This window comes from Chiloscyllium punctatum, chromosome 47, assembly GCF_047496795.1.
Source record: "Chiloscyllium punctatum isolate Juve2018m chromosome 47, sChiPun1.3, whole genome shotgun sequence".
Lineage (NCBI taxonomy): Eukaryota > Metazoa > Chordata > Chondrichthyes > Orectolobiformes > Hemiscylliidae > Chiloscyllium > Chiloscyllium punctatum.
Genome location: NC_092785.1, coordinates 15,357,126 through 15,378,273, shown reverse-complemented (window position 1 = coordinate 15,378,273; position 21,148 = coordinate 15,357,126).

Genomic DNA, 21,148 nt, shown 5'->3' with positions numbered 1-21,148 from the left:
TGTCCCCTCGTGCTAGTCATCACCATCCGAGTTAAAAAGGCACTCAATGTTTAACCCTCTGATTATCTTATATCTCTCAATTAAGTGGCCTCTCAACCTTGTTCTCTCTAACAAAAACTCCTCAGCCTTTCCTCGGAAGATCTTCCCTACGTGTCAGGCAACATCTTAGTAAATCGCTTCTGACCCCTTTCCAAATGTTCCACATTCTTCCAGTCATGCGGTGACCAGAATTGTATGCAATACACCAAGTGTGGCCACCCAAGAGTTTTGTACAACTGCAGCATGACCTCATGGTTCTGAAACTCAATGCCTCTGCCCGTAAAAGCTAACATACCATATGCCATCTGAACAAACCTATCAAACTGAGTGGCAACATTCAGGTATCTATTTACATGAACACTGAGATCGCCCTGCTTATCTACACCAGCAAGAATATAACCATTATCCCAATACCCCGTATTCCTGTTGGTCCTTCCAAAGAGAATCACCTCACATTTGTCCGCACTAAACTCCATTTGCCACCTCTCAGCCCAGCTCTGTAGCTTTATGCATGCCCCTCTCTAACTTACAACATCCTTCTGCACTATCCAAAGCCATTTCGACCTTAGTGTAATCCACAAGTTTCCTTACCCATCATTCTATGCCCTCATCCATGTCGTTTATAAAAGTGATAAACAGCGGTGGAACCAAAGCTGATCCGTGCAGTGCGCCACTAGTAACTGATCTCTAGGATGAACATTTTCCATCAGTCAGCACCATCTGTCTTCTTTCAGCGAGGCAACTGTTGATCCAAACTGCTAAATCACTACCAATGCCATGCCTCAGTATTTTCTTCACTAGCTTACCTTGGGTAGCTTTTTCCAACGCCTTACTGAAATCCATATACTACATATCAAACACTTTTGCATTCTGAATCTTGCCTAATGGCTTTGTAATTGCCTTTCCCCCAGCTATAACTGTTGCCCTGCGGTAGATAACAAACCCTTTCCATCACTCAGGGAAATATAATCAAATTGTTATCACCATCATCAAAGAGCTCACCTACCTCCAATTTTATCATCTGGCCGTTTTCATTATACAGAAACAAATTTAATTTGTTCTTGCCCCTTGTTGGTCTTTCTACACACTGTCTCAAGAAACCATCCTGCACATATTTGACAAAAACTGACCAATCTAAAGTACTTGAACTATAGTATTACCAGTCAATACTTGGAAAGTTAAAGACCCCATAACAACTGCCCTGTCATTCCCACTCCTATCGACAATCATCTTTGCTATCCTTTCTCTACATCTCTGGAACTTCTTGGAGGCTAATAGAAAACTCCCAAAAGGGAGACCTCTCCTTTCCTGTTTCTAACCTCAGCCCATATTAACACAGTAGACCACTGCTCAAATGTACTTCCTCCAAATTTATCATTGTCCTTGAGTAACAATGCCACCACACCCCCAACCCATCTAACACCCCTCCCCCACTTCTTTTGTCATCTTCTCTGTTCTTATTGAAACATCTATATCCCGGAACCTGCAACAACCAGACCTGTCCCTGCTCTACCTAAGTCTTTCTGGCACGGCCACAACATCGAAATCCCAGGAGCCTATCCATGCTACAAGTTCACCCACCGTATTCTGGATGCTCCTGGCATTGACGTAGATGCACTTCAAGCCAACCTCTTGCTTGCTGGTGCCCTCTTGCGACCTTGACAACTTATTTCAGACCCGACGACTTAGAACTTCCTGTTTTCTCGAAATACAATTGGGGATCCCATTCCCCTGCTGAATTATTTCAAACCAACCCGGAGAACATTAGAAAACGTCCCCCCAGGATATTGGCACCCCTCTAGTTCAGGTGAAGACCATACTTTTTGTAGAGTTCCCACCCATCCGAAAAGAACCCCAAATATCCAGAATTCCAAAACACTCCCTCCTGCACCGTTCCTGGAGACACTTGTCCAACATCTCTCTCTCCCTGTGCCTCACATCGCTAGCATGTGATACGGGCAACACTTCAGAGATAACAACTGTCTTTATCTTAGCTCTAACCTTCCACCTTAGGGCCCTGAATTTCTGTCTTTAATCCCCATCTCTCTTCCTCCCTGTGCTGTTGGTGCCTCTGTGGACCACGACTTGGGGTTGCTCCCAATCCCTCTCAAGGATACTGAAAACACGATCAGAGCCATCACAAACCCTGGCACATGTGAGGCAGCACACCAGCCGTGAGTCTCTCTCGTTCCCACAGAACCTTCTACCTACCCCACCCCCCAACTATGGAGTCCCAAATAACCAATGCTCTGCTCCTTTACAAACTTCCCTTCTGAGCAATAATGACAGATTCTGTGCCAGAGACCTATGCTCCATTGCTTACCACCCCCAATAGTATTCAAAATGGTGAACTTGTTGTTGAGGGAAAGGGCCACAGGGGATCCCAGAACCACCTGCCAATTCCCTTTCCATTCTCTGTCGGCAACCCATCTATTTTCTTCTGGTACCTGAAGTGTGACTACCTCCCTGTAAACACTCTCAATAACCCACTCCGCTTTCTGAATGATCCGAAGTTCATAAAAGTCTAGCTCCAGTCCCCAAATGTACCTTTCCAGGATCTGGAGTTGCGTGATCTTCCCGCAGATGCAGTCAGCAGGGACACGAGTGGTAACTCTTACCTCCCACATTCTGCAGGAGGAACATTTAACTGCTCGACCCTCCATGCCCACACACTCCAATACTCATCCAAAGAGTGTCAGTTCCACATGTATTGGCAAAAAAGTATCAATTCTGCGCCTATCACTTTATCCCTGTCCATAACTTCACGTTGAAAGGCTTTTGGCCCGAAACTTAGATTCTCCTGCTCCTCGAATGCTGCCTGACCTGCTGTGCTTTTCCAGCACCACACCCTCAACCAGAACCTCATGTAGTTCGCTCTCTTGCACTGCATATTTATACTTTACGTGCATTTCTCGAATTAAAACAGGCAGTGGAGACTGTTACAAAACAAATTGATTAACTGATCACAAAGCTAGTTATGTTTCAGTAGTGCATTGTCATGGAATGGTGATGAAGAGGAAGTTGGGTAGATGTGTCACTGACATTGGTGGGAGAGATCGAGATAGTGATTTGTAAGTCACCTCAGTTAATTGCTATGGGCACGGAGTACAAGTGTAAGCAGTTTCTGTTAATTGTGTGCAACGCACTATTTCTGCTTCAGCTGCAATATAGTCTTCACTTACAGCTGCCGTACATTTAAAAGGATGTGAAGTCAGTGAGGTGATTAAAACCTACAAGGTAAATACTGGGAGCAGGTGGAGGCTTTCAGCTCCTCGATCCTGGTCCAAATTTACTCTCCTGCTGGATCTCATCTCGGTCAAACTTTGTGACTCACTCTTCACAGCCCAGCAGCACATTACTCATATTTTCTAAAGCTTCCTTTAACTTACTCCTTGTCCCAACATCGACTGTGCAATATGAGTCTGAATTAAACAGATTCAAGATTAAGTCCTTCCTACTTGGTTTTAACTCTGCTTCCCCTTATCCTAAAACTGTGGACTCTCTTCTAGAGTGTACCAGAAAGAAAATATCCAGTCGACAACCACTCTGCTGATTCCGTTGAACTTTCGATATGCCTCAATTAGTTCTCCCCACGACCTTCTACATTCCAGACAGGATCGGATTAAATGTTAACCAGTGACCCATGTGCAGACTCTCTAAGGCCTTGTGTAGTTGCAGCGTCACCTCCCTATTTTGAAACTTCATCTCTTTAGCAATAAGTGAGAATTTTCCAATTGCTTTATTGCCTGCCTGCTCTACCTGCGAGTTGAAGGTCGCCAATTTGTTTACAAATGCAATCCTATTTGAACGACTGAATCACCTATTCTTGCCCCTATTTCTGATGTGTCGAAGAGACCTTCACTGAACATATCGTTAGAAACTGCAATAAAGTAGTAGCAGGGTGTTAGATATCACTTTGTGCGCTGTGACAATTCAATGACCGTATGAAACAACAGAATATTACTTTCTTACCAGGAATGCCAAAGGCTGCCAGGATCGGATAGTAAATTATCTTTATCTGGGCAATTGCTGGCTGCACCATTCTCTGAAGGATGTTGGAAACAGACCCAGATCAACGGATTCACTTGCAACGCATTTGAGGTCAGTCACTCTTCCTTATTTATAGAGCAATATGTCCCTCGTCAATGTGCAACACTGTCAGAATAAGGTTCACTGAGGAGACTTTTGCTGCTCCATTTCACTCACGTGATCATGAGGAGATGATGCAACTTAATAACATACACCTTTCACCAAAATGAACAAATGGAACAACATCACAGGACAAAGGTGCTGGCATATCCACAGAGGAACAGTCATAACTCATAAATCTTTGTAATTTTCTTGGCTTCCTTACAGTTATGGTTAACCAGACAAATCATTAAGCATCCTTTGTCTCATTCACTTAGTAACATAGACAGATTTATTTGTTATGAGCATTAGGGTAATTGATCATTGATTGTGGTGACCATCCTTTGATATTACAGGACGGTATGGCATACGCTTATTGTTGTAGATTCGTGACTACTTTTCCCAGGGATAGCTGTGGGACATTATGTTTGTTTATATTTCAGGCCAAGATAGATAGATTCCTCATCCGGAAGGCAAATTAAGGGTTTTGTGGAAAGGACAGAAAAGAGGACGTGCAGAGTCTCCGATCAGACATGATACTGTGGAAGAGCAGATCAGGGGAGAGGGACAGAGTGGCTGGTTGTTGTTGCTATTTCTTATGGACTTCTGAGATGGAACGTTCTTGAATTACTGCTGCAATGAAACTAAGATAAAAATAAGGGCACTGCAATAATGGTCGCGCAATATTTTTAAAAAAGACTTACATAGAATAATGCTTGGCATGGAAAAGACAGAAAATCTTTATTATCTGCTTACTTCAACATTTACCAGAGACACCAGGTTAACTGAATGTAAGATAAATATTCTAAACCTTTTTTTTTCAGGAGTGATTCACTGATCAAGGTCAATTCGAAGCTTTTCAATGGGATATAATTAAATAGTTCCGGAGAGACACAGCAATGATACAATTGTATCAATGCATATTTTAATGTTAATTATAAATGACTAAAGTCTTGACAATATATGATGTAATTCCCAAGTTTCTGTAGCACGGCTGGCAAAATGATCATTCTGATGATATTGACAGAGAAAAGTGTTTTACTCAATTTTGAGAAGGAAGCTCATGGCTTTACCAAAAGTTATTAAATTTGTTGAAAGTACAGCTGAAATAGTTGAAAGGACTAATGATGCAAACGTTGCAAGTTTTAATATCTAAATTGCACTGGGGAAGCTACCGTTTTGTTCACTCAGAAAGGACATCAGAAAATGATGAAGCGTTGAACAGCTGGCAAAGTCTCTAGTGTTCTGGAGACAAAGATTGAACAGGGAGAAGTGATCCAAGGCAACTGTTCTCTACATCCACTCTGGCCCCTCTCCATTTCTCTCTTTCTGGAATCTGGTAATCTTAATGTAAAATATGACAGTAAAACTGTGCCCATCAAATTTCATGCAGCTTTCAATCTCTGTTGTTTAAAGTAAAATATATATGTTTGTGTGCATGTGTGTGGGTGGGTGTGTGTGTGTGGGTGTATGTGTGTGTGTGTGTGTGTGTGTGTGTGTGTGTTTGTGGGGGGGGGGTGAGGGGAAGTCAACACAACTCTCGTTGATGTGGAACGTGATCACTAAAGATTTATAGCTCAACTATGGAAGATGCCGGCCTCTCTGAGTGAGATCTATTTCAAAGATAACATTTACCTGGTATAGAGAAGTTTCAGACCAACCTGTGGGCAAGATACAAATTTCACGTAAAGGAACTCATTCTATTTGATGACTGAGCATGATATCCCCTTGTCAAACCAGAATACATCCGCGCACGTGCATGCTCACACGCGCGCGTGCACGCACACACACACACACGCGTGCACACACACACAGCCACCCACACAAACACACTCAACCACGCCAATGCAATCAGTAACTCACTCTAACACACGGACTATTACACTAACTAACATACTCTAACAAGCTAACACGCTAACGACCACACTAACACATTAATACACACACTCTGCTCCATGTCAGCTCAATTAATATGACAATACACAGAACTTAAGTTCATAACAGAGTCATGAGCAGATTTCATAAAGATAAACTATTCTCACTATTCAGGATTCCCAGAACGAGGGGACATCGGCTTTGAGTTCGGGCCAGAGCATTCAGGAGACATTTTAGAAAGCATTTCTACACAAAGGGTAGTAGAGGAACTCTCTTTCACAAACGGCATTGGATGCCGGATCAATGGATTATTGTAAATCTGAGATGGACATATTTTGTTAAGCAAACATACCAAGGGAGATGAGCCAAAGGCAAGTATCTGCAATGAGGCCACAGACGAACCATGATCGCATTGATTGAATGAACAGACCTGAATAGCCTCCTCCTGTTCTAAACCTCCTATGCTGCTTGATTTAACAATCCCAGATTTGTCTTCAGCATGCTACTTGTACTCCGGGCATATTTGTTCTTTGGAAAATCCCATGTCACACCATAGGGCTCTCTGTTCCCCTAAACTGGTGCTGATGTCTTGTTGTACTTGCAGTTATACCGAGTGATAACTCGTCACTTACTGAAGTGATGAAACCTATCGGCCTATCAATGCTGAAAACCTACACTCAACATAATATTGCAAATGTTCACCCATTACACTGGGGATCGGGCACGTCCAACTGCGGGGATGCTATTTATGTTCCTCATGGTACCCTCTGCCATCCACACAATAGAATTGTGCATTCATACAGTTAAACACAGCAGTTACAGAGTTCAATGCTGCAACAATAGGACACATCAAAGATTTCTCATCAATGTGTTATTCCACATTGCCAGAGCAGGAGACACTTGAACCCAGGCCTCCTCACTCAGGGATAGCGACACTGCCACTAAGCCTCAAATGTCCTAAAGCAGCAAGAGTGACCTGTGCTCCTGTTTGAGCAACTAACCTGCTGCACACTGACAGTGATCCAACTGCAATGTAAAAGAACACAAGTGGCCTATAGATCTGAACTATGCTGAACAGTTTCTGCTGTCCCTGAGATCGACAGCCCAACAAATAGGTCCTTCAAACCATCAAGTGCAGTTCAGAAACAAAGCAATAATTCTTCTGATCCTATCTAATTGCGGTTGGCACTCAATCTGCTGCTGTCTTGACATCAGAAAGGCTGTTAACTACTTGAAGATTTCCACTCAATCACTCCTTAACATTTTTCAGTTACAAAGAAAACAAGGAAACAAGGGGCACTGCTTTCTGTTTATTTAGCAAGAGACAGAATAGGACAATACCCCGGTCCACATGGAAACAAAGGAAACCCTTACCTGAAACCTTTCAATTGCACAATTAATAATGCATTATCATCTGGCGCATGGAATAAGAACAACAATACAGAACCAATTTGTTAAAAAGACTCTAAATAATACTAATTACCAATAATCACTTGGATTCCTTTGAGGGATTATCTGTTGATAAATATGATAGTTGGGGAACGTAATCATTCTCCCTCATATTCATTCATGCTCCCAATGCCGTTCAAGCCTGTTCTGCATGCTAACCGAGAAGCGGCAGCACCCTCCACATCTTTAATCTCTTGGCTCAGCATCAGCAATCCCTTTGCTTGCCTCTTGTCTTTTTTTTAAAAGTCGCTATTCACAAGTTCTCCATGTCTACTATTGACTCCTTCCCTTTCTTCCCCAACTGATTTCGATTCTGATGAAGGGTCACTTGTCCTGAAATGTTAAAGTTGTTTCTCTCTGCACAGACGCTGCCAAACCTGCCGGGTTTCTCCAGCATTCTGTGTGTTAGTTTGAGACCTCCATCGCCCGCAGAGCCTTGTTTTAGTTCTGGTCTCCTTCTACTGCTGTGCCCAGGTGCTTTTCTGAGGGAATCAAATCGAACACAACACATCATTCTTTCGGAACAAATTAATGGACCGACCAATTATTCTAGTGATAAAAGAGATTTATTATCCAGTTCTTGCAGTCATCGGTGTCCCTGGTGAGTGAATATTATTTTTTGTTGTGAATTTGGATAAATTGTCCTAGGATTCAGTAAGAACAGAAAATACGTTTTAAAGCGGGAGGGGTGGCATTGCTGATCGATGACAGTATTACAGTGGTAGAAAGGACGCTTGACGACTCGTCTACTGAGGTTGCATGGGTTGAGTTTAGAAACAGTAAAGGAGGAGTCTCTCTCTTGGGAGTCTTCTATAATTCTCGAAGTAGTTCCAGAGATGCTGAGGAAAGGACAGCAAACATGATTCTCGATAGGAGCGAGAGTGAAAGGGTAGCTACTGTGGGGGTTTTAACTTTCCAAATATTGAGTGGGAATACTGGACTTCAAGTACATTTGTTGGATCAGTTTTTACTCAATGTGTGCATGAGGGTTTCCTGACACAGCATGGATACAGGCCAACAAGGGGCTAGGCCACGTTGGATTTGGTACTGGATAATGAACCCAGCCAGGTGTTAGATTTGGAGGTAGGTGAGAACGTGGGTTATGTTTACTTTAGCGATGGAAAATATCGCTAAAGTATATATCGCAGGATAACAGCTACAGCTGGGGGAAAGGCAATTATGATGCGATTAGGCGTGATTTAAGATGCATAAGATGGGAAAGGAAGCTGCAGGGGATGGGCACAATTGAAATGTGCAGCTTAATCAAGCAATAGCAACTGTGTCTCCTTGATAAGTATGTTCCTGTCAAGCAGGGAGGGAGTATTCTGGTGAAGGAGTCGTGGTTTACAAAAGAAGTTGAAGCTTTTGTCAAAACCACGAGGAATGCTTATACTAGGATGAGGCATGAATGCTCAGTTAGGGAACTTGAAACTGACACGTTCGCCAAGAAAGACCCAAAGAGAGAGCTAAGAAGGTACATGTGAAGTAGGTAGAATCAAGGAAAACCCTGAGGCTTTCCTCAGTACATCAGGAATTAAAGAATGTTTAGATTAAGATTAGGGCCAAACAAGGATAGTAGTGGGAAGTTGTGCGTGGATTCAGAGGAGATAGGGAAGTGCTAATGAATAATCTTTGTCAGTATTCACACTGGAAAAAGAGAGTGTTGTCGAGGAGAATGCTGAGTTACAGGCTACTAGAATAGATGGGATTGAAGTTCACCAGTAGGAGGTTTTAGCAATTCTGTAGTGTGAAAATAAATAAGACGCCTGGGCCAGATTGGATTTATCGTAGGATTCTCTGGGAAGTCAGGCAGGAGATTGCCAAGCTTTGATCTTTATGCTGTTATTGCCTACAGGAATGGTGCTGGAATGCTGTATGATATGAAATGTTGTTCTCTTGTTCAAGAAGGGGAGTAGAGACAACCCTGGTAATTATAGACCAATGACCTTTGCTTCGATTATGGGTTAAGTGTTACAATAGGTGATAAGAGATAGGATATATAATCATCTAGAAAAGTGTACATTAATTAGGATGGTCAACACGGTTTTGTGAAGGGTAGATAGTGCCTCACAAACCTTATTGTGTCCTTTGAGAAGGTGAATAAATAGGTAGATGAGGGATTGGTGTGGTGTATATGGATTCGGTAAGGTGTTTGATAAAGTCTCCCACAATAGGCTATTGCACAAAATAAGGAGGCATGGGATTGAGGATGATTTATCGGTTTGAATCAGAAATTGACGAGCTGAAAGAAGATAGAGGGTGGTGGTTCATGGGAAATGCTCATCGTGGAGTTCAGTTACTAGTGGCATACCGCAAGGATCAGTTTTATCAGCTTTATAAGTGACTGAGCTGAGTGCGTAGAAGGATGGGCTAGTAAATGTGCGGATGACACTAAGGTCAGTAGAGTTGTGAAGACAGCCAAAGGATGTTTTAGGTTACAGAGGGATATAGATAAACTGTAGAGGCCTGAGAGTTTATGGCAAATGGAGTTTACCAGGGAAAAATGCGAGGTGATTCACTTTGGAAGAAGAAACAAGAATGCAAAGTATTATGCTGATGGTAAGATTCTTGGTAATGCAGATGAAAACAGAATGCTTGGTGTCCATGTACATAGAACACTGAAAGTTGCCACCCAGTTTCACAGGGTTTATTAAGAAGACATACAGTGTAATGTCTTTTAGTAGTAAAAAGGACTGAGTTTTGGAACCATAATAATGTCATGTTGTAGCTGTACAAATCTCTGGTGCGATCACTCTTGGAGTACTGTGCACCGTTCTAGTCACCACATGATAGGAAGCATGTGGAAACTTTGGAAAGGGGTCAGCGGAGATTTACTCCAATGTTTCCTGGCATTTTCCCAAAACTGGTCCATTTTCCTAAATCTATTCCTTTTCTCAGGTTACTGCACCCTTGATCATTTTTTGAGGGGTCATAAGATAGTCCAGTTCTGAAACGACTGGTTTGGTACAGAGATGAAAGTGTTTAGTGGGAGGCCTTTTTGTTTATGTGTAAACAGTTGAGACTTTAGGCCGAATCTTTTAGAAGTGACGTGTATAATGAAAGGGGAGAGGTCAGTCCTAAAAGCTGAACTCTTGTTTGAGTCTGTTCAACAGTGGCCTGTGTTGAGACAGACTCGTAAACTCTCTCTTCTATGCACTTCTAACTTTGGCCTGTCGACCTCTATTTCAGTATTACTCAAGGTTTAAGGGGTTTGTTTACTGGGACTGTTGCATATACCTTTATGATCAGCATAAATAATTGTAGTTTGGATGTACTGAGTTCTGTGGGTAGTCTACATTCTATTCTTTGTGTTTCATTCCATAACTTTATGAATTCATCTTTGGCTGTTTTAAAACCTGATAGTCAATGTAGCTGACTTACTTCCGATAATTTTCACTGTACACTTACCGAAACAAATAGCAAAAAGTACGGAATGGGATGCTGCTTAAGAATGTTTTGAGTGATATGACCTGGTCTGTAAAGATTGGATCGCATTTCAGATTTCGCAGCAAGTGGTGGGTGGTAGTGTCTTTATTATGGGTGTTGGTTTGGTTGGGTAAACAAAGATTGGGATAGCAATGGCACTTACCTTTAGCAAGAGGTTTCGGGAGGAGGACGATGTGACTTTGGAAGTTTTACAGAAGGTGAATAAGACCAAGCTGCAGGTGATTCAAGACAAGCTGGTGATGATGCTACCTCCTAATGCGAGGAAAGATGCAATGACTTCAGAAGTAGCTCGATCTCTACCTTTGCTGGACACACCATCAGAAGCTATAGAGATGGATAGGATTCAATTGCAAATAAAGCAACTTGCGTTACAGGAGAGAGAGAAGGAAGGAGCAGCAGAAATGAAACCATTTCAGTCACGGGTAAAAGCAGAAGAGAAAGAAAAGAATGAAGGACGTTGGCAGAAGAGAAAGAAACAAAAGAGTTTGATCTTCAAAAGTTGGCACTTCGAAGGGAAAGTCAGCTTAAAAGGATGGAGGTGAAGGCTGAAAGCTGAAGGCAAATCTAGTGAGGAAGAGCATGGGGACCAGCAAACGCATGGTGGGCGAAAGCCTGAAGAGAAATTGTTTAAGTATATTCAAGCATTTCCTGAATTTGATGAGAAGCCTTTTCAACTCATTTGAAAAAGCTTCTAAATAAATACAATGGCCAATGGCCATATGGATTTTGTTGATCCAAACAAAACTGGCAGGTAGGGCGAGAAAAGTTCTTGCATCACTATCCGAGGAGGTGTCTGGGGTACATGAGGCAGTTCATATGAGCTTGTACTTTAAGCCGACAATCAATGTTTCTGGAATATAAGGAAGGACCCTGGTTAAAATTGCATTGAATTTGAAAGGATCAAAGTTTTTTCGATAGACCGATAACAGCATTAAAAATAGAGCAAAGCTACGATGCCCTTAGAAAGGTATTTATTTTGGAGGAATTCAAAAATTCACTGCCTGAAGCAATGAAAACTCATGTGGAAGAACAGAGAGTCAGATTGGCAAGCTTAGCAGCTGAAGTGGCTGATGGTTATGAGAGGGACCATAAAACACGGTTTGGTTTCTAGAATCAAATTCAGTCCATGAGGGGTAGAAATGGGAGCAAAGAGAAATCCTCACGTGGAAAGGGAAAGTTAGATCTGAGCGAAGATCACAAGGAGAACTTACCACAGGGTAAAAGGAAACCCTTGAAGGGGACAAAGAAGGTCAAAAGCTCCAATGTTTTTATTGTAATAAACTGGGCCACGTGAAATCGCAGTGTTGGTGGGCGAGGAGAAAGCCAGATGTAGGAAAACAGGACAAGCTTGGATGTTTTATTGGTGTGGTGACAGAAAGCATAGTGGAAGCTAGAAAGCTTCATCAGAGTCCACGTGCTGATTAGCGGTTCATTAACGCGCAAGTGACAGATCTACTTTAAAAAATTCAATGCAAGAGTAAAGTCTATCCATATAGGCCAGGAATAGCATGGAGTGAGGTTACATTATTAAGGGACACAGGGTCCTCTTAGTCTGTTATGCTGAAGGATGAGGAGATATGTACTCCTGAACGACTATTGCCAGAAAAGGTACTGGTAACGGGGATGCATGCTTAGACAAAAAGTGCTCAATTGTGTAAAGTGAGGCTGTAGAGTCCAGAAAAGAGTGGAGAATTTGTGGTAGGAGTGCTGGTCATATGCTCAGCTCCAGGAATATAATTTGTCCTTGCAAATGATAGAGTTGATTCATCAGTAGGCGTGATGCCTACTCTTCTGAAAAAGCCATGGAGATGCAGGCAACTAAAGCAATACAGGATGTTTATCCAGGAATCTTCCCAGATTGTGACTTAACGGGATCGCAGAGTCACAGATCGCTGAAACAGGAGACATCAAAAGGCATGGATAAGGCAGCTGAAATTGCATTATCATTTTTTAAATCAAATAAGTGGTCCAAAACATGACCAAATAAGAAAACATGTAAGTATCTTTATCTCTGCTAAGCTTATTGTGTTACAGCAGAAAGATGAGAACTTCAAACAGTTGCATTAAAAGGCATATACAGAGGAGAATGAATGCATCCCTGTTAGTTCTGACTAAACAAATGATTGATGAGGAAATGCAGACAATCATACGTTCAAGCTGATGGGAAATGTGCAGAGGTTCATCAGATTATTTTGCCAGTAGGGTATAGAAAGGAAGTGTTGCGAGTGGCACATGAGCTACCACTTGGAGGTCATGTAGGAGTGAGGAAAGCATACGGAAAAATACAATGACATTTTAACTGGTCTGGACTACACAAGGATGCAGTTGAATTTTTGCGGATGTGATATACCTGTCAGCTAATTGAAAAGCATGGGCAGTAATAAAGCCTGCACCTTTAATAACTATTCCAGTATTTGAGAAGCCTTTCACAACACTCTTGATTGATTGCATAGATCCCCCATCTCAAACAAAAAGTGAGAATCACTATTGAGTAACAATAATGGATGTATCGACTCGACTTCCTGAGGCAATCCCATTACGCAATATCACAGCTAAAAGGATTGTGGAGAATCTTTTTTGTTTTGACTAGATACGGAGTACCAAAAGAGATCCGGTCAGATCAAGGGTTAAACTTCACATCCAAACTATTCAAGGAGCTTATGGTTAATTTGGGAATAAAGCATTTCAATTCAACTGTGTACCACCCAGAATCGCAGGGACATCTAGAAAGTTGGCAAAATCATTAAAGACCATGTTGAGTGCTTATACTCAGGATTATCGAGATGATTGGATTAAGGGAGTTCAGTTTGTGCTGTTTTGCGATCAGAGTTGCACGAGATGAATCAACCACATTCAGTCAAATTGAATTAATTATTGGCATCAGGTAAGAGGACCGTTAAAATTGATTGAGGAGAAATTAGTAAATCAGAATTCAGAGATTATATGTCAAATTTTAGAGAGTGACTGGGGAGTTTGTTAGACAGCATTTAAAGGTATCACAACATACAATGAAACAGGGCAAAAAAAAAATTAAAAATCACATTTAGCCATGGGGAAATTGTATTGCTGTTACTTCCAATAATAGGTGAACGTTCAAAGGCAAGGTTAAGTGGATTTTATCCAGTCCAGAGGAAATTGAGTGAGGTGAATTACTTGATAGGGACTTCAGACAGGAAGACATCTCACAGAGTGCGTCATGTAAATGTGGCTCAAATGGTATTTTGACAGGGAAGGAAAGCAAGAGAATAAGGCATTAATGATTTCAGCACAGAAAGAAGAAGCAAGTTCAGATGATTCTGAATTGGATATTCCTCAATTCAAATTGGACAAGGAAGTCGTCAAAAATTGGGATGAATTATTGAGTTACCAGCCGTAAGAAAAAGGAAATGTCCTGAAAGACTTATAATCAGATGGGGAGATATGTGGAAATAAGCTGGGAAGTAATAACCGAATTGTGCATGATGTAAATGCTGTTTCGCTTATGCAACCATCCTTATAGACATAACCCTCTAAAGTTGGCTTAAGTTCAAAAGGAGATAGAACGCATGCTCCAAGATTGGCATAGTCAAGTTGCAAAAGGCAGATGGTACCCAACAGTTATGTGTGGACTATCGCAAAGTCAATGTCATTCCAAAGACTGACGCATATTCAATTCTGCATTTGGAGCAGTGCTGAAAATCTGGGACAAACAACTTATATTTCGAAGTTGGACTTGCTCAGAGGCTACTGCAAGGGAGCTTTGTCAGAGAGAGCAAAGTCAATTGCGGCTTTTGTAAAGCCAAATGGACTGAATCAGTTCAAAGTCATCCCATTTGGTATGAGAACACTGCAGCCAAATTTCAGAAAACAAGAAGTTCGTTGCTGGATTACCCAACTGCACATTGATGACCTGATGAGTTTTAGTCACTCATGGAAGAAACATTTACAGCATTTATTGGGCTTGTTAAATCGACTTCAGAAGACAGGCTTAGTGGTAAACCTAGCTAAAGATGAATTTGCCAAATCCCAAGTCACCTTCCTTGGCCATGTTATTGGACATGAACAAATTGCCCCATGGGATGCAACAACGTAAGTAATTAGGGAATTTCCCACATCATCAATGAAATGTTCAGGACTACAGTTGCTGGGATTCAGTGGATTTTCCCGAACGGTTGTGCCAAATTTTAGCAGTGCGGTTGTTCCACTTACCGAATTGTTTAAAAAAAGGCAAGATGTTTCACTGTACAATGGACTGTCAAAAAGTATTTGACAGCCTCAAAACTGTGTTCGCCACTGTCTCAGTATTAGCCACACCTGATTGTACGAAGACTTTCAAGGTATCTATCAATGCCAGTGATGTGGGTGATGGTGCAGTGCTCCTGCAGAAGGATGACGAAGGGATAAAAAGACCCATCAGGTATTTTTCCTAGGAGTTCAACGTTCATCTACAGAAATTTTAAAGGGTGGAGAAAGCGACTTTGAGGTTTATGTTGGCATTGTAACATTCTGGTGCTTATATTTTCAGCAACTCATCTGAGACAATTGTATACACTGATCATAGCCCATTGATACTTATGGAGAAATTCAAGGACAGAATTGCCAGACTGGCGCTTAATGTTGCAGCCATTCAATTTGACAATTGTACATGTGGCAGGTCGCGAAAACGTGATTGCTGATGCCTGATTAAGACTCGAAAGAGATATGGAGGTGTTCGGTAGTGGGTGTTCCACGGCCTGAATTCGAATGTGGTTGTGCATGTTTGCATGTCTATAGTCATTGTACAGTATATGTGTGTTTTAGTGTACTAACCATTTTTATGAGGTGTTTTAAAAATGAAGTCGTCTTTGGATATTGATGGTTCTTTTTATTAAGGGGGAAGATGTCACAAAGTTGGTCCTTTTTTTCAGAAACTGTTCCTTTTCTCAATGATATTGTGCCCTTGGTTTTTTTGTTTCAGAGTGGTTGCAATACAGTCCAGGCTCCGAAATGACTGGTTTGGTACAGAGATGGAAGGGCTTACTGAGAGGCTATATATTTTGGTTATATATAAACAGTTGAGACTTGAAGCCAAAGCTTTTATGATTTAGAATTGACCTGTCGACCGAAAGGTCAGTGGTCAGTACTAAAAGCTGAACGCTTGTATAAGTCGGCTCAGCAGTGGGCTGTGTGGACACAGGCTGCTCAACTCTCTCTCCTTTGCCCTTTCAACTTCGATCTGTAAGTCTCTGCTTCAGTTTTACTCTATATTTAAGGGGTTTGTTTGTTGAGACTGTTTCATGTATTTTTTTTCTGAACAGCATAATTAAGTTTAGTTTAGATATCCCGAGTTCTGTGGGCATTCTTTGTTCTGTTCTTTGTTTCATTCCATAATTTTGTGAATAAAATTTTTGTCTGTTTTAAAACCTGGTAGTCAAAACAGCTAACTTACTCTTGGTAATTTTCACTGTACACTTACTGAAACAAATCACAAATTTACAGTCGGGCTGCCTGCACAAAAATGTTTTGAGTGGTCTGGCCAAGTCCGTAACAGTTTTGAGGGAATTGAGGCTGTTTTGTTACAGAGAGAAAGGTTGAGAGGTGACTTAACTGAGATATGTAAGATCAGCAGGGAATTAGAGAAGTCGGACAGTGAGAACCTTTTCCCCTCAGATGGTGTTGGGAGTACATGGGGACACAGCTTTAAATTAAGGGGTGATCGGTATAGGACAGATGACAGAGGTAGATTTTTTACTGAGAGAGTGGTAGGGGCGTAGAATAGCGTGGCTGCAACAGGACTCGAATAGCCAGATTTAAGGTCATTTGGTCATTAGATAGGCATATTGATGATAATGGATTACTGTAGGTTAGATCACAGGTTGGCATAACATTGAGGGCCGCAGATCCCGTACTGCGCTGTAATGTGAGTTCTGTGTTCAGATATCTTGGATGCTTTAGATACAAGACCATGATCTCAGAAACTTCCACCAGAAGTTCCAAGGTCCCTCAAAAACCAGGAGTAACCATTTATCCAATTCTTAACATATTCCATAATCTACTTCAATGTTAACACAATTATTGTTGAAACAACGGAAAGATTTTCAAAGGAAGACCGACACTATACCAGCTAGGCAATGAGCACCTCCAGAACCAAGGGCCATAGTTTAAGGGTAGAGGGTAAGCCTATTTAGCACTGTACTGAGGAGACATTTCTTAAAGCAGATAGTGGTGAACCTGGAAATTTTTATTTTGCCACAGGCATCTGCTGAGGCAGAAACATTGAAGTCTTTCAATGAAGATATACATATAGTGCTGAGGAAGACGGGAATATGAGGATATGCTGAGGAAGTAGGAGAAGGTATAGAATATTGGATGATCAGCCATGATCACACTAATGGTCGGAGCAGGCTGGACCAACTGAATACCAGACAATTGTTCCTTTTTATGATGTTTCTATATTTCGATCACAATAAAATGTGCTCAGAGTCTTCCAGGCTAATGGTCTTACAGACATTTTTTTTCCCGCGGACATAGCTGAAATGCCCAAAATTCACTCATTTTGATATGAATGGGTATTCCAACGAAAGAGTTGGACACATCTCAAATTACAGGCAAGTCAGTGTTTGTAACTCATCGGCATGAAGATTCTAACTTTATTTCCAAAAACATATTTTTCGAATGCAAGTTGTTGAATATCAATAACTGATATCTTTTTTTTTCCCACTGAGTTCTTGTTAGCAGCCTCAGTTGTAGTTGAAGTTTATAATTCTTCAATTCGATTGCTCATATTTGACAGATGATTCCCAAATTCGTGTGGGTTTTCTTGGTAATTATCTCAATAGTATCCAAATGTTGGTTATTCATTTTCCAATCTTGTCGTGTCCAGCAGCTCATCCAAAGGCAAAGTGACAATTAAGTTCCCAAAGCAAGGCAGAACACCTTGCATTCTTTACCGAGCGAGCGTGTCACATTTCATCATGAATTCCTTATATCTATTCTGTACCATCATTATGTGGGTGGGAGTCAGTTATCTGGGTGCCTGGTTATCGATGCAGAGTGATGCTAACAGTGTGGGTTTAAGTCCTGCGCTGACTGAAATTACCATGAATGATTCTCCTCCTCAAGCTATCCCCTTGCCTAATGCGTGGTGTCCCTCAGGGCCACCAGTCATCTCTTCCTGATGAGAGAGCAGCACTGCAGGATGATGATGATGTAACCTTTACTTGTCTATTTACCTAAAGGCAAAACATAGTATTTTCTTCGCCAAACATCTCTAACTGCCTTGTTACCTTTGACAGTCTATCCCCTGCATATTGCTTTTTATAGCATGCCGTTATTCAATTATGCCTTACATATTTGATTTTGTCTCTTCGTTCATTCGTAACTGACTCATTTTTCTGCAGTATTTTCTCGATTAATTGAGGAATACATCGCTTTAAAGAAGCGAACAGGTTCTGAAAAGGGCAGTGAATTTGAAAAAAAAATCTTCAAACCACAACCAGACAACAGAATATTTAGATAAACTAAATGTTGCGATCATTAAAAGCCACCCAGACAACAAATATATGAAAGGCTTTCTCTGGGTAGACTGTATGTGCTGTGAAGATAGGTTCATTTAATCATACTGTACAAAAGTGGTGCTTTGTCCCATCAACACTGTACGATCAAAGCTACACTAAATCATTTGGTGGGGACAAAGTGGCGAGCACTACTTATTCCCAGTGCCAGGGTCCCGGTTCGATTCTAGACTTTTGCGACTGTTTGTGTGAAGTTTGCCAATCCTTCCTGTGTTTATATGGGTTTCCTCAGAGTGCTCAGGTTTCGTCTCACTGTCCAAAATATGTGCAGATTATGTTAATTGTTCATACTAAATTCACCGTAGAGTTCAGGAATGCGCAATTTAGGCTCTTTAGTTATGAGAAATGTACAGTGGTGGGGAATGGATATGGGCGTGATCATCTTGGGACAGTGAGTATAGCCTTGTTGGACCAAATGGCCTGTTTAAACACTGTAAGGATTGCATGATACACAAGCCCCACCTCTCCAGCACTAGTGTAATAGCGTTGAATGTAATGACATTTCACAGGTTCATGCTTTTTCCTTCAAAGATTGTGAGGTTTCCCAACTCAACCAACTCCTAAGTCAATGTGTTCCACTATTTCATGTTCTTAGATGGAGATGGACAAACTCTTGCTTTCTTTTGTCCACTTAGTTCAAATGTAGCATATTGGCTTGGACAGAGGACTGACTTACAGGAGGAGGGCAGAAGGTCGGAATAAATTAGTCGTTCTCTGGATAGTGCACGGTAGCCAGTAGGATACTGCAATATTCAGCTCTTGATTCTCAACCGTTCACAACTGACATAAATGATCATCAAGAAGGGACACAGTGTAACATAATAAGATTTGCAGATGATACTAAAGTAGCTGGAAAAGCAAGTTGCAATGAGGAGAAAAAAAGTTTACAGATGAACATTGATAGGTGGAGGAATGGGCCAGAATCTAGAAGGTGGAGTTTAATATAGATAAGTGTGAGATTGTTCATTTTGGCCAGGAAAATAAAAGGCTAATTAATTGTTGAAATGGTTAACAAAGCCGAAGTGCATCAGTACAGGGGGATCTGTGCACCTTTGTTCATGAAAGCAAAATTCGGTCTGTCGGGACAACGTGTAATAAGAAAAAGGCAATTGGGATCCTGGCTTTGTTTTGCAACATTTTAAATTTAAAGAAGCATCTTTACAATTACATAATGCGTTTGTGAGCTACACTTGGAGACTTTTATCCAGTGTTGGTCTCGTTACTTGAGGGAGAATTTGGTTGGACTGGTGGCAGCTCTGAGGAAATTCGTCGGGTTGATTCCCGGGATTAAATAGCTGTTGTGCAAGGTGCATCTGAATAACTTAGATTTGGGCTCACTGGAGTTCACAGGAATGAAGAGAAATTGATTGAGGTATATGAAATGCTCAAGGAAATTGAGACAGTACGCATTGAACTGCCCTTGTGGGTCAGTCCCAAACAAGATGTCACAGATGAAGAGTGAGAGGAAGCAGGTTTAAAACTAAGATGAGGACAAACTACTTCTCTCAGAGGGTACTGAATCTGTAGAACTCACTGTCCCCAGAGTGCAGTGGAGGCACAATCAATCAAGATCAAAAAAGGTATACTTCTGTAGAAAAACAGACAAAGGGCTATGTGGAAGACAGTGACGTGGAGACAAGATTAAGATCAGCCATGATCATGTCAAATGGCAGAGCAGGTTTGAAGGGCTGAATTGCCTGCTCCCATGACTAATTCCTCTGTTTTTCTATTCATGGTTTGTATATCAGGAAAGAAACAACAGCCAAATAACATCATACTATCACACAGCTCTATCCTTGTTTATTGTCCCTGTTTCATGGTTACTTTTCAGAATGGGAATAAACATTACTGAAGTATGATTGATATTTTGAGAATTAAATTTTGGAGCAATATTTATTTTCTCTACTGTTCTTACAGCAAACCTTGTGACAATTATGCTTCTGTCCAGAGGAAAATGTGGCGTTTCGAATTGTATCGCTCTCTACATGGTGGCCATGGCAGTAGCAGATCTTCTCGTGATGATCATTAATGTAATCTGGTATCACATTCTTAGTTATCATTTCCCCATGTCATTCTTGTCCTACACACATATCTGTAAGCTGAATTTATTCATATCTGGTATTGTTCTCGATTTGTCTGTTTGGTTCACAGTTGCCTTCACTTTTGACCGCTTTGTTGTTTTCTGCTGCACAAAGTATAAAACAAGGCATTGCACTGTGAGAACTGCAGTTACTGTGATAATCATGAGCTGTATCTTTGTCTGCTTAAAGGACATTCCCATACTTTTTGCATTTGGATCTCAACAAATAGTTAACAAGATGCACTGGAACTGCTTGCCTCGTGTTACTTTCTTTTCTTCAGTCCCAGGAATAACGTACATCTGGTTTTATAGCATCGCTACAGTTTGGATTCCTTTCATTTTAATTGTCTTGTTTAACATATTGACAATCAAACGTATACTTGTGAGCAGCAAATCCCGCAGAGGACTTCGGAGTCAGTTGAAGGATCCTCAGCACGATTCAGAAATGGAGAAGAGAAAGAAATCCATTATTTTACTCTTCGCCATTTCAGGCTGCTTCATACTCCTGTGGCTGACAGCTGTTGTGAGCTTTGTAACTACCAGGCTCACAAATACAACTTATTACTCAGGTGACCGCAGAAATCAAGCGTACATTGCA